The sequence below is a fragment of the Barbus barbus genome (genome assembly GCF_936440315.1).
Source record: "Barbus barbus genome assembly, chromosome: 10".
Lineage (NCBI taxonomy): Eukaryota > Metazoa > Chordata > Actinopteri > Cypriniformes > Cyprinidae > Barbus > Barbus barbus.
Window position 1 is genome coordinate 26,775,136 of NC_136738.1, and position 17,936 is coordinate 26,793,071.

Here is a 17,936-nt window from a genome sequence, read left to right on the forward strand (position 1 = left end):
ATTGTAAACAATATAAATGCTATAATGCTATAGCCTAAAACAATTTTATATATATAAAATGACCTTTTAATATGTTGCTGTTCTGTTAATAATTTGTAGTTCATATTTACTACAAAAGCATATAGCCGCATATATTGTTTAGTGGCAGTTTTTATTTATATTTATTTATTTTATACCGAGACCACGTGATGCATATAATGTGATCAACATACTGTGTGTAAATAAATTGTATCTGTATTTACAGTTTATTCTCTCAAAATATGCTCTTCCTACAAAACAATAGGCCTGAAAATATGTGCATTTTAAGCTTAAAATGTGTTCACGCCATATCTTTATAAAGTAAGCTACTATATCTAAAATGTACAACAGTAATGAGACATGGAGTGTTTGTCTGCATCCAAGCAGCACTCATCACCTCTCTTCTGGCCCTTTAAACCTCCAGCTGGTTGGCGAGACTCCTGCGGTGGCATTTAACTGAGTGGGTGACGTCACTAAACTTTCCAGCGGGGTGTGTGTATGTGTGTGTGTACGCGCGCTCACGCGTATGTGTGTGTGTGTGGAAGATGAGGGAGTGAGTGTGTGTGTAGAAGACAGCGTGTGCGTGCACTGCTCTGCTCAGAACGCGCGAAGGATTCGTGTTTTTCGGTGAGTGGATCGTACTTTTGCTTTGGAAAGTAAGCGTTTCGGGAACGTGGATTGTGTTTGTACGTCGCATCTCTTAAAAAAGAAACTTGAAGTCCTGGAAAGTGAGTCAGCGCTTGTAGAGAACGTGTGTAAAACTTTCTTTTCCATTCTGTTCGTCAGATGAAGTAAACATTGGTTTGTTTAAAGCTGTATCCTGCAGGAATTGGTAAGGATGGAATGCGCTCGAGCAGGTTCCTTCTGTAACACGGATGCACGAGCGCCAGCAAGCGGGATCTTATGCCTCTTAACTGTGATCTTCAAACTGACAAGTGGATTTTATGGAGTAACGTTAGTTGGGTATTTGTTGCTGGACATAGATGTTGCATCTCTTTAAGCTTTGCTTTGGTTTTTAATTAGCAGAAAAGTGCAGGTTACTGATGCGCCTGACAGCTGATCAGTGTTTGTTTTCAGATGGATGCTTATAGTATATTGACGCGATTAATTAATGGGTTAAAATCTGTCCTTCTTTTAGGTGAATGGTAAAATGAGAGATACGTTTTTACATATAATATTCTCTTTTTTTTCTCTCTGTATTGTGTGATGGAAAATATATTTAGCAGCCGGTTTATCAGACAGTTCTCCACTTCACCTGTTTGCACTGTACTTGCCAAAGTCTGTATGTTTATTTGTCTGTTTGTCTTTTTATTTGTCTAGCTGTCTATACATCTGCTAATTTGTCTGTCTAGCTGTCTGAGCTGTTTGCTTTCATCTGTCTAGCTGTTTGTTTCTCGTCTGATAGGTGCTGGAGATACTGTCTTCTTGTCTTTCTGTTTATTTGTCTGTCAATCTGCATTTTGTGTGGCTGCCTTGTGTATCTATCCATTTACCTGTTTTCATATCTGTTTACTTATCTGTCTGTTTAATTGTCTTTCTATCCGTTCATTTGCTTATCTGTCATATTCAAAATACAATGGGTTTTTTTGGCTGTCTATTTGTATATCATGTTATGTATTTTATGCATAGACATATCATGATCATGTTAAGTTACATTTTCTATAGCTTGCACAAGGGTTTCATCCTACTTCAGTTTTTTTTTTTTCTTTCAGTAGTTAAAACTCCTTTTTGGCCATGTAGTGCCCCTGGAAAGGACAGGCAAGGTCTGTCCATGGATACCTCTAGAGGCCATTTCCAGGCTGTAATCTGCATGACAGTACCTTTTCCTTCAGTGTGAGCCAGTCAGATTTACTGAATTTACAGTCCCCCTCTGAGAAAGGCAAACTGATCACTGAATCTTAAGAAGTCCACCATTCTGCTATAGCAAATATTCTGCCAGTAAGGAGACTTGAATGAATTCTTCTTGCCATCCATTCTCTGCATTTAGTCAGTTGCGCAGCATGAGGTGCAAGTGCATGACTTTGTAATATTTGTTTTAGGTCAGTGTGTTTAATGAAAAAAGAAAAAGAAAAAGACTGCAAGGCTTTGGAACAGCTAGGTTTTTTTTTCTCCAGTAGTTTTAAAATCCCTATGATGTGTATATTTTTTGTGAGCAATACGTGAAAATTAGGCTTATTCAGTTTCTTTTTGCACCGTAGGATACACTGTAAAAAAATGGCTGAGAATTTAACAGTAAAACACTGTAAAAATGCTACAGTAAAAACCTGTTAAATGGTTAATGGTAAGTTCCCCAATTTACAAATATGGTGAAAATATTGGACATTACATGTAATTTTACTGTAGTATACCGTTTTTGGAAGTGAAAAAGAATGTATAATTTACTGTGAATAACCATAATTGACATTCCCAGAATTCCCTGTTTTACACTTCAAATTTGACTGGGTTTTTTTGTGTGTGTGTGTTGAAATAACTAGGCTTGTTTCTTCTTGTTTTTTTCTTATCAGTTGTGTACATTAAGGTTGTATGTTACATCTAATGTCGTTAAAATAATATTTATTGGATTATTTCAGTTTACTGATGGTGTTTAGTGTTTGTGTGAATGACACTGTTTACCTTCTATATATGTTAATATTTAAAAGCTGCTTGTGATGAGCTGGTTCATCGTGTGACTTTATCATCACCGCCTGCTTTTGGTGGTTATCAGTGTATTACAAAGGTACAAAACAGATTTCAGTACTTCAATAGGTTGGTATATTAACATTATATCAGTTAATGGAATTATGGTATTTAAGTTAAATCCGTAAAAACTTAAAATGTAGCTACCCTATTTTTACAGAAAAATTCTGGCAACCACAGCTGCTTTTTTTTCACGATAAACTTTAAGGAATTTTTTTTACAGTGTAGACTAGAAAATGGGAGTATTTATTATGAAAATGGATAATAAAAACTTAATGTATACGCTTTGTTAATAAAAAGAAATGAAAAATATACGCTGGACTAGTGCTCAAAATATATTTAATTTGAATATATTTAAAAAAACTGTTCAAAACTTTTAACAAAATAAAAATTGTTTGAATAGTTACAATGCAAAACACAAGTCATGACTTTTAAAAAATGGCCCCTTTGAAATTTAGAATAAATTAATGTTTTTGCATGTGTTTTAAATGAATTTAAAATTTTTAAGATTTTAAGAGCCGAGGGGAAGATTTGCAGTGAATAGCTTATGTATAACTGTTATATATAACGTCTCGGTTACCTACATAACCCTCGTTCCCTGATGGAGGGAATGGAGACGTTATGTCGTGACGACATTAGGGGATTTACCTGGGAGCCCCGATCACTTCTGATAAGAGAAAACGCCAATGAAATTGGCTAGTGGATTTTGCATACGGGTATAAATGGGCGACAGGTGCATCCTCTCATCAGGTGAGGAGCCGAGAACATGACCCTGGCAACCAGCGATGATTCAAGATTGTGGCATGGGGACATAACGTCTCCGTTCCCTCCATCAGGGAACGAGGGTTACGTACGTAACCGAGACGTTCCCTATCTGTCGGTCACTACGAGTTATGTCGTGACGACATTAGGGGTCTATGGAAAGCGCCACAACCTGAACCGTGTCACAACCTTGTGGCATGCAGATGTTGACAAGCTAGCGCGTGCCAGACAAATGCCATGCAAAAGGTCGCAACCTTCCCATTGCCCCAGCGCAAATTTGCTGACCTTGGTACCCGCAGGGACCAGAGGTGAGTACATCACTGCTGGAGATGGCCAAGCCACTGTTCCTTTCCCCACAGAAATCAGAAGGGCCTTCAATGCAAGATAGCTTCAAGTATTTCCTATTTGTTGTTACAGCTTGGCAGTAACGACGGGGAAGCGGGCCTTCCAGAGAAGGGCGCTACGGAGGCCACATCCTGCCCGTAGGGAGGTGACATGTGGAGAGACTGATATAGACTGACCCAGGCCTGGGGCAGTACTACATATGACTGGACTCTGTGGTAGAGCCTACCTAGGCGTAGGGAGGAGGGCTGCCAGCAGAGCCTGACAGAGTACTCTGTCAAAGGGAAGACACGGGTTTACAGAGAGGGAAACCTTACCATGGAAGAATACACATATGGGATTACCCGAAGGGAAACCCTTGAGCCAGCGGCAAAACAGAATCAAAAAGAAACACAGGATTCTCCGCCCGGCCCTCCTCCGGGGGAAGGAGCAACGCTGTCCTCATCGTCTCCTGGGAAAGAGCAAAATTCCACATCTCCGGGTTGCCCGCGTCAGGGCCGCCTCGTCGACTTCCTGGAGGACTTGGGGGCCGGCTGGGATGCGGAGGGCGCCGCACTCCTGCGAGAGCCTCGATTCAGCACGGGGCGGAGCAGCTCTGGAGGACGCAGGAGGGCGTCCATGGCGACAAGCAGACTGAGGTCTGGCCCTCGGGGCAGCGGTGGCTGATGTGCTGGATCGCCTCAGTCTGCTTTTGCACTGCCGAGAACTGCTGGGCATAGCCCACGACAGTGTCGCCGAACAGCCCAGCCTGAGAGATGGGAGCATCGAGACAGCATACCTTGTCAACGTCCTTCATCGCTGCCAGGTTGAGCCAGAGATGGCGCTCTTGGACCACTATGGTAGACATCACCTTCCCGAGGGACCAAGCCGTGACTTTCGTCGCCCGTAGGGCAAAGTCAGTCACCGTGCGCAGCTCCTGCATCAACCCCGGGTCGGGACTACCCTCGTACATTTGCCAAGTGGCGGCGTTTTGCAGGCACAAGTGCACCACAATCGCTCTCTCCACTTGGGGAATGTCCTCGTACCCCCTGGCTGCCCCACCATCGAGGGTAGTGGGGACGGAGGAGGCAGACGAGCGGCTTCTGGCCTTGAAAGGGGCCGTCCACGACTTCGTCAGCTCCTCATGCACCTCTGGGAAGAAAGGCACCGGGGCAGAGGGCGGATGTGAGCCACGTTCCGCACCGATAAACCAATCATCCAGTCGCGAGGGCTCGGGACTGGGCGGTCTGTTGACCTTCAGCCCGATCCCTGCGGCTGCCCGGGCAAGCATGGCCGTCAACTCCAGGTCCGATTCGGTAGTGACGACCACACCCGAGGGGGGCAGCCCTGCCAAACCTTCATCCCTGATGCTGCGATCGACATCTGATCCTCGGGCGGCGCGCCGAATGAAATGCTGGAGGTTCGTGGGGACGTACTCGGCGGAGAAGCTCTTACTGTGACCCGCAAATCTCCCAGAGCACCAGCCAACGGTCCTCTGCTCGAGTCAGAAAGACCGGGGCAGGTGGCGGCAGAGGGTGCTAATCTTTTCAGAAAAGAAAGGCAAGATCGCAGCGCCGTCATGTTCATACGCCCAAAACAGGTGCATGACTCATCCACGAACGCAACGCCAGTGTGTTGGATGCCCAGACACTGAAGACAACGATCGTGTCCGGTATCCGCAGACAGGTGACGACCTCAACCAAGAGGACACGGACGGAACGGCATCTTGAAAAAGATGCGAGCCGTCCGTGATTTGCTCTTTTAGAATTTGCTCTTTCAGTTGAAGTGCCCAGGGGAATCGCTGCTGTGAGGGACTCCGCTGATCGCACCGTAACGCCAACCGGGAACAAAATAAAGAGGTGGAAAGGCTTTATGGAGATCAGCACTCTTCTCATCCACTCTGCTCCGAAGCAAAAATCTGATGAGTGGATGCACCTGTCGCCCTTTTATACCCATATGCATGGGGAGTGGCTCAGGTATGCAAACTCCACTAGCCAATTTCATTGGCGTTTTCTCTTATCAGAGGTGATCGGGGCTCCCAGGTAAATTCCCTAATGTCATCACTACATAACTCCTAGTAACCGACAGATAGGGAACTTATATTTGATCTGTTCCTTACACAAAACAGCTTTAAAAGACCTTGAATATGAGCACTTTTTGATGTTTTTTTTTATGGCTGGATAAACTTTTCTTGTAACAAAAAGGGGTAAATTAAGGTTAGTTTTTCATTTTCCTTGAATTTATTCCTTTGAACAGAGGAAAAATATCACACCGTATGAACATTTTGATGTTCTTAGTTATGGCTGGCTTTCTAGGTTTGTGTGTGTAACTTTACTACTGTATGTAGGCCTTTGTTATTCTGATGGAGAACATTATCACTGTATCCAAAAACTTTGCAAGGTTGGCTGTCCTGCTTTTATATTTAATGACATGTTTTCTTTCTGTCTAAAGCATATTAGCTTTTTTCATAGATTGCATAGATGCATTACTGATCTAAAAGCATATTTTTATTATCTGTTTTTGTCAAACACGAAACTCCAAAGCTCTTTTTAATTACAAATGCCCAATGTAGTTGATTATTCAAGAGAGACTTTCCTTTTGATATACAATTTATGAAAGAAGTGGGGAGTTTTTTTAATGTTTGAAAATACTGTTTTTAAATTGCTTCCGATCTGGGAAGTTAATAAATGTGCAAGGTGTTCCTTTTCGGTGATATGCTGATTTGCAGTTTTCATAGCTCCAAAGAAGTGAAGGTTCTGTGGTGCTATACACACGTTAACGTAGCTTATCTAAATGAGGACAAGCCAGAGACTTTACTGTTTTTATATAAAGCTAATTATAAATACTACCGACTAACCTTAACCCCTAAGTAGAAACGTTTGCAGTTTAATAATATATATATATATATGTATGTATATGTGCGCATTATTAATATTTCAAATTGGGGGCATCCCTGGATATCCCAAAGGAAGGTTTTGTCAGATTGAGCTCACTTCTGAGGACAAATGTGTCCCCAAAGTGTAGCTAAGTAAATCCACATAAACATATATTAGATGTGCATTCTTTGGCATACATTAGTCCTTTAGAAACCTTGAAGAAAGGAAAAATCTAATTAACAATCTGTTAATAGGCCTAGCACATCTTAAAATGCATAACTGTAATTGCACTATACACATTGATTATTTCAGGGGTGTTCAGATCTCCTATTCTGCCATCCTTTTAGCATAAATACTATACTTGAATAAAGAGTATTTCGCTTTTTATGCTCAGTGGTATTAATTTTTTTTTTTTTTTTTTTTAAACCATTAACAAACAAAATGGCGCCGCTGATGGCAGCTATTGTGCGTTGCTCCTCGGTGTTTGTATTGTTTTTGTTTGTTTTTCCTGTTTTTTGTTTTTCAAATAAGATCAGCTTTACCAGGGATGATCTACTGAACATTCGGCAGAACACACCACAAAATCTTCTACCGGTTTTTGATTTTTCGGACGTTTTGCTGGACATTGTAGTTGGCGGAGCTGTAGCTCTGGTCAAACGCTTCAGGAGGCGCAGACGGGGAAAGAGAGCCGGCGCGCTCGTGAAACTTCGTCAGCGCGGATTTAGAACGGCGTTGCCTAGCATCCATCTGGCGAATCTCCGCTCTCTACCCAACAAAACGGACGAACTCCTTCTGCTCTCCCGGACAAACAAGGACTTTTCTAACTCTGCTGCTCTATGTTTCACGGAAACCTGGTTGAATGGCGACATACCGGACAGAGCGATCCATCTGCCTAATTACCAGCTGATAAGAGCAGATCGGGACACAGAATCAACGGGGAAATCGCGCGGCGGCGGGACATGCTTTTACATCAATGAGAGGTGGTGTACAGATGTAACTGTTTTAAAGAAGATGTGCTGCTCAGATCTAGAAACGCTCTTCATTAACTGCAAGCCGTTCTATTCGCCGCGGGAGTTCTGCTCGTTCATTCTCGTGAGTGTTTACATTCCACCGCAAGCGCACGTGAGCACAGCTCTACAGAAACTCGCTGATCTGATCACAGAGAGTGAACAACAACACCCGGACTCTGTTTTAATCATTCTCGGGGACTTTAATAAAGCAAATCTCTCCCGTGAACTGCCAAAATACAGACAGCATGTTACATGTCCCACCAGAGACAGTAATATATTGGATCACTGTTACACAACAATAAAGGACGCATATCACTCGGTTCCACGAGCAGCTTTAGGACTCTCTGATCACTGTTTGGTTCATCTTATTCCATCCTACAGGCAGAAACTTAAGTCTGCGAAGCCTGTATTAAGATCTGTTAAAAGATGGACTAACGAAACAGAGCGGGATTTACAAGCCTGTTTCGACCTGACTGATTGGTCTGTTTTTGAAGCTGCAGCAAATGACCTGGACGAGCTCACAGAGACTGTAACATCATATATCAGTTTCTGTGAGGACATGTGCATTCCTACCAGGACTCATCTATTCTACAACAATGACAAACCATGGTTCACTGCCAAACTCAGACAGCTCCGTCAGGCCAAAGAAGATGCTCACAGAAAGGGGGATAAAGTCTTGTACAAACAGGCCAAATACACACTGGAAAAGGAGATCAGAGTGGCAAAGAGGAATTATTCTGACAAGCTCAGGAACAAATTCTCTTCCAGCGATCCGGCTTCAGTGTGGCTTGGATTAAAGGACATCACCAGCTACAAAACACCACCCCCCAGCACTCTGGAGAATCAACACCTGGCAGACGACTTAAACGAGTTCTTTTGTCGTTTTGAACGATCACCCCACACCCGCCCAGAACACCCCTCCACACAACCATTCACACCTCCAGCAACCCCTCTCTCCCCCACACCTACAATTCAAATCAGCGAAGACGATGTGTGCCAGGTCTTCAGGAAAAACAAAAGAAGGAAAGCACCTGGTCCAGATGGTGTGTCACCAGCCTGCCTAAAAATCTGTGCTGAGCAGCTGGCCCCCATCTTCACACAGATCTTCAATAGATCACTGGAGCTGTGTGAAGTCCCCTCATGCTTCAAACGCTCCACCATCATCCCCGTCCCAAAGAAACACAAAATTACTGGACTAAATGACTACAGACCTGTGGCCCTAACGTCTGTAGCCATGAAATCATTTGAAAGACTGGTTCTGGCTCATCTGAAGGACATCACTGGACCCTTACTGGACCCCCTGCAGTTTGCCTACAGAGCAAACAGGTCTGTGGATGATGCAGTCAACATGGGACTGCACTTCATCCTGCAGCATCTGGACAGACCAGGGACTTATGTGAGGATCCTGTTTGTGGACTTCAGCTCTGCTTTTAACACCATTATCCCGGAAACCCTTCAAAATAAACTAACTCAGCTCTCCGTCCCCACCTCCGTCTGCCAGTGGATCAACAGCTTCCTGACAGACAGACAGCAGTTAGTAAAGCTTGGCAAATTCTCATCCAGCACTCGAACCATCAGCACTGGAGCTCCTCAGGGCTGCGTACTCTCCCCACTGCTCTTCTCCCTCTACACCAACGACTGCACATCTAAAGACCCCTCTGTCAAGCTCCTGAAGTTTGCAGACGACACCACACTGATCGGCCTCATCCAGGACGGTGACGAGTCTGCTTACAGACAGGAGGTTAAGGAGCTGGCTGTCTGGTGCAGTCTCAACAACCTGGAGCTTAACACGCTCAAAACTGTGGAGATGATCGTGGACTTCAGGAGAAACCCCCCTGCTCTCCCCCCACTTACCATCATGAACAGCACCGTGACTGCAGTGGAGTCATTCAGATTCTTGGGCACCACCATCTCTCAGGACCTAAAGTGGGATATTCACATTGACTCCATTGTCAGGAAGGCCCAGCAGAGGCTGTACTTTCTTCGCCAGCTGAGGAAGTTCAACCTGCCACAGGACTTACTGAAACAGTTCTACTCTGCCATCATTGAATCCATCCTCTGCACCTCAATAACTGTCTGGTTCAGCTCAGCTACCAAATCTGACCTCAGAAGACTACGGAGGGTAGTCCGGACTGCTGAGCGAATCATTGGTACAACCCTCCCCACTCTCCAAGAACTGTACTTATCCAGAGTGAGCAAAAGGGCTGGTAAAATCACTCTGGACCCCTCACATCCAGCACACAACCTCTTTGAACTGTTACCATCTGGTCGACGCTACAGAGCTCTGAGCACCAGAACGACCAGACACAGGAACAGTTTCTTCCCTCAGTCAATACATCTCATGAACACTCAATAAATAAACGTAGAACACACAACTAATACATTATCCATTCACCACACTCACTTATTTTATTTTCTCATTTCTAATTTGCACATACTTCACCTGTACATACATAGTCGCCTATATTATATATTATATATTGTGTATTTTTTATTTTTTTTGCTGCTTTGTACATTGGTTATTGGCTATTTCCTGTTATTTTGTTTCATTACCTGTGTCCTGTCCTGTTACTGTCTTTCTGTTGCACTGTGGAGCTTCTGTCACTACAACAAATTCCTTGTATGTGTAAACATACTTGGCCAATAAAGCTCATTCTGATTCTGATTCTGATTCTGACACGATTCTGTTCTTGACTTCTTGGTTTAAACTTTTTTTTTTCTCTTCGTACTCATGTATAGTAAACTTCTTGTCAGAGAGCAGTTTTAACAGTACAATCAGCTCCAGTTTTTGGCGTTACTAAATGTGAAAAAAATAATGATCAGAATCTTTCATCTGCCAGATGTATTTTTGAAAGTACCAAATTGCAAATGAGGGCATACATAGAAAAGGATGAGGCAAACATCCAGTGACCTCATTACTGGTACAGACAGTGAATTGTCTGAATATAATGGCTCTGTCATGAACGGCATGAATTTTTTACTTCATTACTTTATAATTTTTTTTACAACTAAAATTGCTTCATTTGTGGTTAAAGTTCAGATTCGAGGAAAACTTTTAGAATTTGTAAGTGCAATTCATGATTGATTGAAATAATCCTAACTTGAAACTTAAAAAAAAAAAATTTGGTCTTTGTCGACTTAGAATTTTATTATTATTATTATTATATATATAGGGGAATTCTTATTATATATATATAGGGGAAGTCGTGGCCTAATGGTTAGAGAGTCGGACTCGTAATCGAAAGGTTGCGAGTTCGAGCCCCCGGCTGGCAGGAATTGTAGGTGGGGGGAGGGAATGTCCAGCGCTCTCTCCACCCTCAATACCACGACTGAGGTGCCCTTGAGCAAGGCACCGAACCCCCAACTGCTCCCCGGGCGCCGCAGCATGGCTGCCCACTGCTCCGGGTGTGTGTTCACTGTGTGTGTGTGCATTTGTTCACTACTCACTGCTGTGTGTGTGCACTTGGATGGGTTAAACGCAGAGCACCAATTTCGAGTATGGGTCACCATACTTGACAATACGTCACGACTTCACTTCATTATTTTTTTATTGGCTCAATCAGAAGCATGCATTGGAGTGGGATTGTTTGAAAACAATCATTATCTTTGCATTTGCGTTTGGTGATAATGGCAAAAAAAGCTTTAAAATAAGGTGCTTTGGATGATTTGACGTCAATGACTTTTCAACTTTGTGTTTGCCATATGAAGGTATTGTATGACTTAAGTCTTACTTTTAAATGAAGCTACTAGTACTTGCTTTTCATTTTCATTTTGGAGGCTGACAGTAGAAGAGAACCCAGGATGTTCTTCAGAAGTTCACCTTTTGTGTTGTTTATGATAACATTTTTATTTTGAATTAATTATTATTTCATGATTTCCCACTAAATATGAGGAAAATCATTTTACCAGTGATTTTTCTTTTTGTTTTCCACAGACCCTTGGTCTTTTATGGAATTCCTCATGCCCAGTCAGTGACAAACATTTGTTTACACAGCATTTTTCAGCATAATTAGGTTGTTACCTTTGTTGACCCCAGAGGAAATGGTCCCCTGAGGAAAAGATTTATATATTTATGCTCTGGTGCACGTTACGGTCGCTGAAGTGTTCTAATCATAACTTATTGTTGTGGCTTTTACCAAATGACTGTGAAGGTTTGAAGTTCATGGCCCACAGCACTTGGTTATACTTCTGACTCTCAAGCACAACTTTGGGAGGGCATAAGACATAGCTCATGGGAGATAAATCTTATTCCATTGGTTGCTTCTAGGCATAGCCACTATTTGGAATTTCAGGATGTATACATCTTTGAGGTTGCTGACTACATGGGGAAATTTATTCTGCAGCTCATTATTGTCCCTTGATATAGGCCTACTGTGTCTACGGTGACTTTTAAATTAGTTTGATACACATTCATGTGCAGTTTGTATGAATAAAAGCTTAAGTTTCAGAAATAATGTTATTTTCAGGTAGTTTATCAATGAGTTTGGAAACTTTTCTCACTTGCATTTTCCACTTGAAATGGCAAGTGACATGTTTGCTGACATTTTCCAAAGCATTCACCAACAATTTGTCAATGACCTTATAGATGTGATTGAAAAGACAGGTTCTTGTACCTCAAAAATCATTTTCTTAATTGGAATCTTTTGTTTTCCATTTTAAAAATATTTTCCAGAAGATTAATTCAGAAAAAAACTGTTTTAGGACTGAAAATATCTTTCAGCAGTTTTATCTTAATACACGTTTCTTATAATTAGCAATTTTGCAAGCAACAAATGACTTGCTTCTCTAAATTGGGTTAGGTTCACAGATTTATGCTTGAAATTTAATGAAACTTTACAGCAAAATATGTCCTCTGGAATACTGTTATGCAATTTGCTTCTTGTTTTAAAGATGTTAAGATGTGTGTTTTTAAGCAGTGTGTAATGTCCCTGCTCTGTCTGTTCTTTTGTGTATACAATTATCTTTTAGTTGTTTAAAATCAAGTTAATTAATTCCAGTCTTCATTATTTTGCATAAGTATCTGAAAGCATTTTTTTAAAGAAATTCTTTTGCATCATGCTTTTTGCCATCTCATACCATCTCATTACTTAAGCTCCCATTAGATTTTAAATCTATCAGCCAACTGAAGCTAAATTGTTTAAAAAGAACAAACAGTTTGTATCTTAAATATTCTGCTAGGCCTATATAATTTGATTTGAAGTTATTTATGTGGGTGCCCTAATCAGTATGTGCCAAGTTCTTCCCCAGCTAGACCCATAAAAATCATTCACAAGAAACCCAATGAGATTTATTTTTCTTCATTACAAGGCTTGTCTCCATTGACAATTGTGCTGGAATGGGCTTTGCCCTGATTTTATGCAGCTGTTGATGCCCAGTCTTGAGATGTCAACACAAAGCAATTTACCTTCTCTATCCTAATGCGATAAAGAGATGATGGGCGCACCTACAGAAGCAGTTGTTGTGCTGCCGGACAGCTTAGTCCATCCAATTTTTATGTTCTTTATTGATTGTGGTTGTTTCAAGGCATAGGCCAAAGTCTGGACTATTTAATTTTACAGCATCTTTTACTGTGTCCAGTCATATTCTTCACAAGGCAAGTGCTTGCCAAAGCTTCTTAAAATGTCACAAATCGCAATATTAGCACCTGTGATGAACATGTGATTTCCAGTAATTTTTCACCACTCTTAACCTGACTGTAGATTTCATCTGAGTGCCTGTTTGGTGCCACATAATTCCCCAACCAGTGAAGCCGTTATCATGTCTAATGTCACACTTTTGCAATAAAAGGCCAGGTTCTATAAAAGCATCGCTGAGTTATTTGCAAACTAAATTGCGCCTTTAGCATGAGCAGACACACTGTTTTAGTGCAGAGTTGATTAAGGTCAAGTTGAAGAGAGAAGAAATTAAATATAATCTGCAAAGGGTGTATGGATTGTGCAAGCTTGTGCAACATGGGAAGTGTAAGATGCTGGAGCGACTCATGGAGAGAAAAGAAAAAGGGAGAACTGGTGTGTGAGGAGAATGTGTGACCTCAGGTGATGGATTATTGAAAACCTCTCCCACAGGACACTATTCTTCAGTGACAGGTATGGCTTAGACTTAGTGTATGCCAGTCAGCAAGTGTGTTTGATCCAGTGCTTTAGGTATTCTTTACTTAAGCCTGCACCTGGAGTGGCAGGTTAGAATGAAGGAATGAACGAAAATAGTATATATAATAGAATGAATAACTTAAAGGACCCTAGAAATAAAACTTCTGTGACTGTTTACTCACCCTCAAAGCCTTTGTTATTTTCTGTTGAACATGAAGGGAAAGTTTTTGAAGTGTCTTCACACTGCTCTTTTCCATACAGTGATAGTCATACCTTAGGAAGAAAACGCAGTGAAAAGTCATTCATACAACTTGTGTGCTAAAAACTTCTAAAGGATAATAGCTTTTTGCAGCATTGGAAAAACATACCTTTAAATTTCTGTGAAACTCCAAAAATATACAATTCGCTGCAATATTGGTTAATAAAGATGCTCAGTTCCTTGCCCAACACTACGTTATGAACTTATAACATAGTGCATGACCTGTAAACTAATATGTTTGCATCACAAAATCAGTTCCGCATGGTACAGCATTGCATTTGCGATACGGTATGAGTCCTGTGAAATGCATCACAATAACAGAGACCAAAGCTGACTAAAACAGCATGGTTGCTTCAGCAAATGCATTTTTTTTCTCATGTTTACTTTTGTTAACACTATTCGTTTAGTGTAGGCATTGTATTATTTTTGCAATAGAGCATTAACATTTTAGCACCACTTACCAGGCATTTCATTTCCAAACTACTGTTAATAACCACCATGATCAAATTCGGCAGATTCACAATCATCTTTTCGGATGAAACACTAAGTGTTTTTAGTATAACTCACTGGATGTTTCACTTGAAAGTGTTGTGAAACGTGCAAGAAACAGTGTAATTGTCGCCACAGGCACGTTTTTCCAATGAGCTTGGGTTGGCTTTGTGTGAGGAACAGACTGCAATTTAAGCCATTTTATTCTCTGATAACTTTCTCCTCCAGTGAGCTGTTAACTTTGAGAACTGCTGAGACTGGATAAATGAGTCGGTGAGTCACAAATCGAGCTGATCCAGTTTGTGAGTTCTACTCATTGATTCTGTCTTTGACATTGGAGTCAGGATTAGCAGCAAAATAATGACAGAATTTCAGTTTTCCCACACATGCTATAGCTCAAATGGAAAAGCACTACATCTATTTTTTATATTTTGATATATATATTGACAGACATGAGAACTGTTGTTGAATGGGAAATGGGAGCATGTCATTTCCCCTTTTGTGTTCCACAGAAAGAATAATAGCATATACAAGTTTGGAATAACATGAAGGTGAGTAGGTAATGAAAAACTTTTTAATTTTCGGTGTGAAGTATTCCTTTAAACCAGCATCATCAAGGTTGAAAAGGAGTCTACAAAATAGAGAAAACACCTGAAGTATACCAAGAAATGAAATCAAAATCATGGCTACAGGCAAATGTCATCAGAATAAATGTTGTTGTGCGTGTTTGTATATTGTTCCTCAAGAAATGAGGGGGGAAAAAATCAATATCTAATCTAAAATATCTAGCATAACAAATCATCCGATTTGGCTGATAGAAACCACTGAAGGTTTTCAACCAGAATTTTTTTCTTATGCTAAAATGTGCAAAAATCAAAAGATTAAAGCTTTACATCAAATGCCATGTCTTTGCAATGCATTTGCTTTTCGAGACCAGTTCATGGGTATTTTTGATGTGCTCACGTTTTACCCTTATTAAGTAGCCAAAAACTTAACCCTGTCAGGCCCAAATTTAGCTGACAAGCCACTAGTGTAAAATGTGCTTCATGTGTACAGAGGGTTAGCAGTCTAAACTGGAGCTGTAATGTCTTTTCAGGTTCATATCTTAACTCAAGGCAAGAGAGTCTCACATCACTAAAAACTCAAAGTTATTAGAATCATTCAACCCTGAAATTGAGCTGTATTTACCTTCAAAGTGTTTCCCAAGAGGCTTTAAGTCATGCCTGCCACATGATTCAGTTGATGTGGAGTGAGTTGGACCATGGTGCTGTTTCTGAAATGTAATCGTATTAGGATATCCATGATGCTTACCCGAGGCACTGACTGTATTGATAGATTAATGGTAAATAAACTTAAATGAGATTTCAGCCTGAATACTTTTTTTGTGTGGCCGAAGTATTGCTTTGAAGATTTAGATTTTATGTGAATTATTATACGTTACAATAACTAAATGTTCCCTTAAATGTTGACACTTAAACGTTGCTCAAAATTAATAATATTTCTCAATACTTTTGTATTTGCAGTATTTTTGATCAAATAAATGCAGCCTTGGTGAGGTTTAAAGATCTTACCTACTAGTGTGCATACGAATTTTTTTTTCAGTGGAAGTTTTCAGTGGCATAGCATTTATGGAAATTTCAGCCAAGTTCATTCAAGAGTGATCATGACAAAATCCTTGTTTTGTTAACCTAGTATGTCAGTTAGATGGCTTTTTGCATCTGCTTTTCTGAGCTATGGTATAATCAAGGATACACACAGTGTGGGAAAACCTGCGTAATGCATAATCCCAGTGTTTATGCACTGTGTGAATACCCTCTGTTTCACTTAGTGTTTGACCTTCGAGAAATTGGACAAGAATCCTGCAGCTATCCTAAAAGTTTTATCAGATGTGCCATATTTCACCTTCAGGGGATCCTTAATCTGTCAAGGTGATGTGTTCAATTTACAATACTTGATGTTACAGTGCTTTCTCCTTACTCAAATTAATATGCAGACATGATTGTACCAAAAAAAAAATCTTAAGCTAGCCTTAGCTTTTTTGCTTGTCCATTTTTTTTTTAACATTCTCACCAGCTTGACACAGCAATGGTTTGGTTTAGGGTGGAATCTGTTTGTCAGACCAATAGCAATTTTGAAATTTTCAGTTTAGTTTGTTGATGCAGGTGGCACAGAAATTACACACTTCACCTTTACATGAAAGTGCAGACACATACAGAGAAAGAGAGGCTGTTCAGAAAGACCTTACAAACACTTTTTGTCTGCTGGAACGTTCTATGCACTAGTCCATCAGCAGAATAGAGTTGAACCACGAGACCTGTGCATTTGACACCTGCTATCCGACAGTAATCAGCCCTGTTACTAGACCGTTTTCTCAAAGCTAGGGTGTTTAGTACAGCGTGGCCTTTTACCGCCATTGACCCAACAAGTATTCTGTCAGAAAAGCAGATCACTTATGGCATTGCTGTTTCTTTATGGCAGAGTCAAGATAAAGAAAGCCATCACCACCCACTGCTGCTTTATGTTTCTAGCCTTTCATCTCACTTCTGGCCCCATGCTCCCTCTAGCTGGCCTGGCTTGCTCTCTCTTCTTTTGTTCTGTGAGCCAGGGCGTTTTGTTTTACCTTTGTTGCCCTTTATGAAGACAGCTGGACAGGGTGTACATACATTGCTGCGCGTTTGGATTTAAAATCCATTAATTTGATTTGACACATGCATAGTGCATGTACTCTTGGATCATACATGTTTAATTTTATAACCGCAGAAAGGGATTTCTCTTCTATTCCATTTGAGGATCGTGCTGAGGGAGCTTGGAAAATGGATTTTATGGTTGAAATCTTTATTTTTATGTCTCATTCCAGCACCGTATTAAATTAAGCCTTTTGCTTCCAGATATTCAATTTGTCTCAATTCTCTAAAAGTAGTATCAGTAATGATCAAAAAGAAATATATATTTGGAGTTATGAATAGCAGAATATTTTTAATATGCTCGTTCTTGTGTTTTTTTTTTATGAAAGATGCACTCTGAGGTTTAAATTTATACGCATCACATTTTTATTGGGACTGTGAATAGATTTTAAAATGTAGCTATGTCACAATTAGCAGTTACTGTACTGACCATGTGAACTTAAGACCATTGTGATTTAAGTTTTGAACAAGCATATGTTGTTGGCAGGATCAGTTTCCAGGAGGCAGTTGCATTTAGGGTCTGCTGTTTTATGCTGGATAAGGAGTGTTAATTAGTGTGAGCATATGACACTAGCCACAGGAAGCGGGAGAAAAACATTAGTGTGGTCTCAGGAAACTGAAAAAAAGGGGCTGCATAATAACATTTGTTTCATGTAAAACATCCACCTTAATCAGAAAATTGTGTGAATTTTCTCAGCATTAATTTTCATCATGTGATCCTGTGAAGGTTAGGCCTATATGAGATGGCTGTG

The 17,936-nt window shown here is 40.8% G+C and overlaps 1 protein-coding gene across 7 annotated transcripts in view; it reads left to right on the forward strand.

Annotated features, from left to right (window-relative positions):
* The first annotated feature begins 478 nt into the window (after window positions 1–478).
* The window catches only part of gulp1a (GULP PTB domain containing engulfment adaptor 1a), a 48,447-nt gene continuing 30,989 nt past the window's right edge, over window positions 479–17,936 (forward strand). For 2 of the 7 annotated variants that reach the window (XM_079427584.1, XM_079427579.1), the window contains exon 1: window positions 648–746. The gene's annotated coding sequence lies outside the window, so the exon portion shown is untranslated. Of the gene's footprint in view, window positions 770–17,936 lie in introns of all 7 variants that reach the window. The other 5 variants (XM_079427576.1, XM_079427581.1, XM_079427585.1 and 2 more) reach the window with 5 other exon arrangements.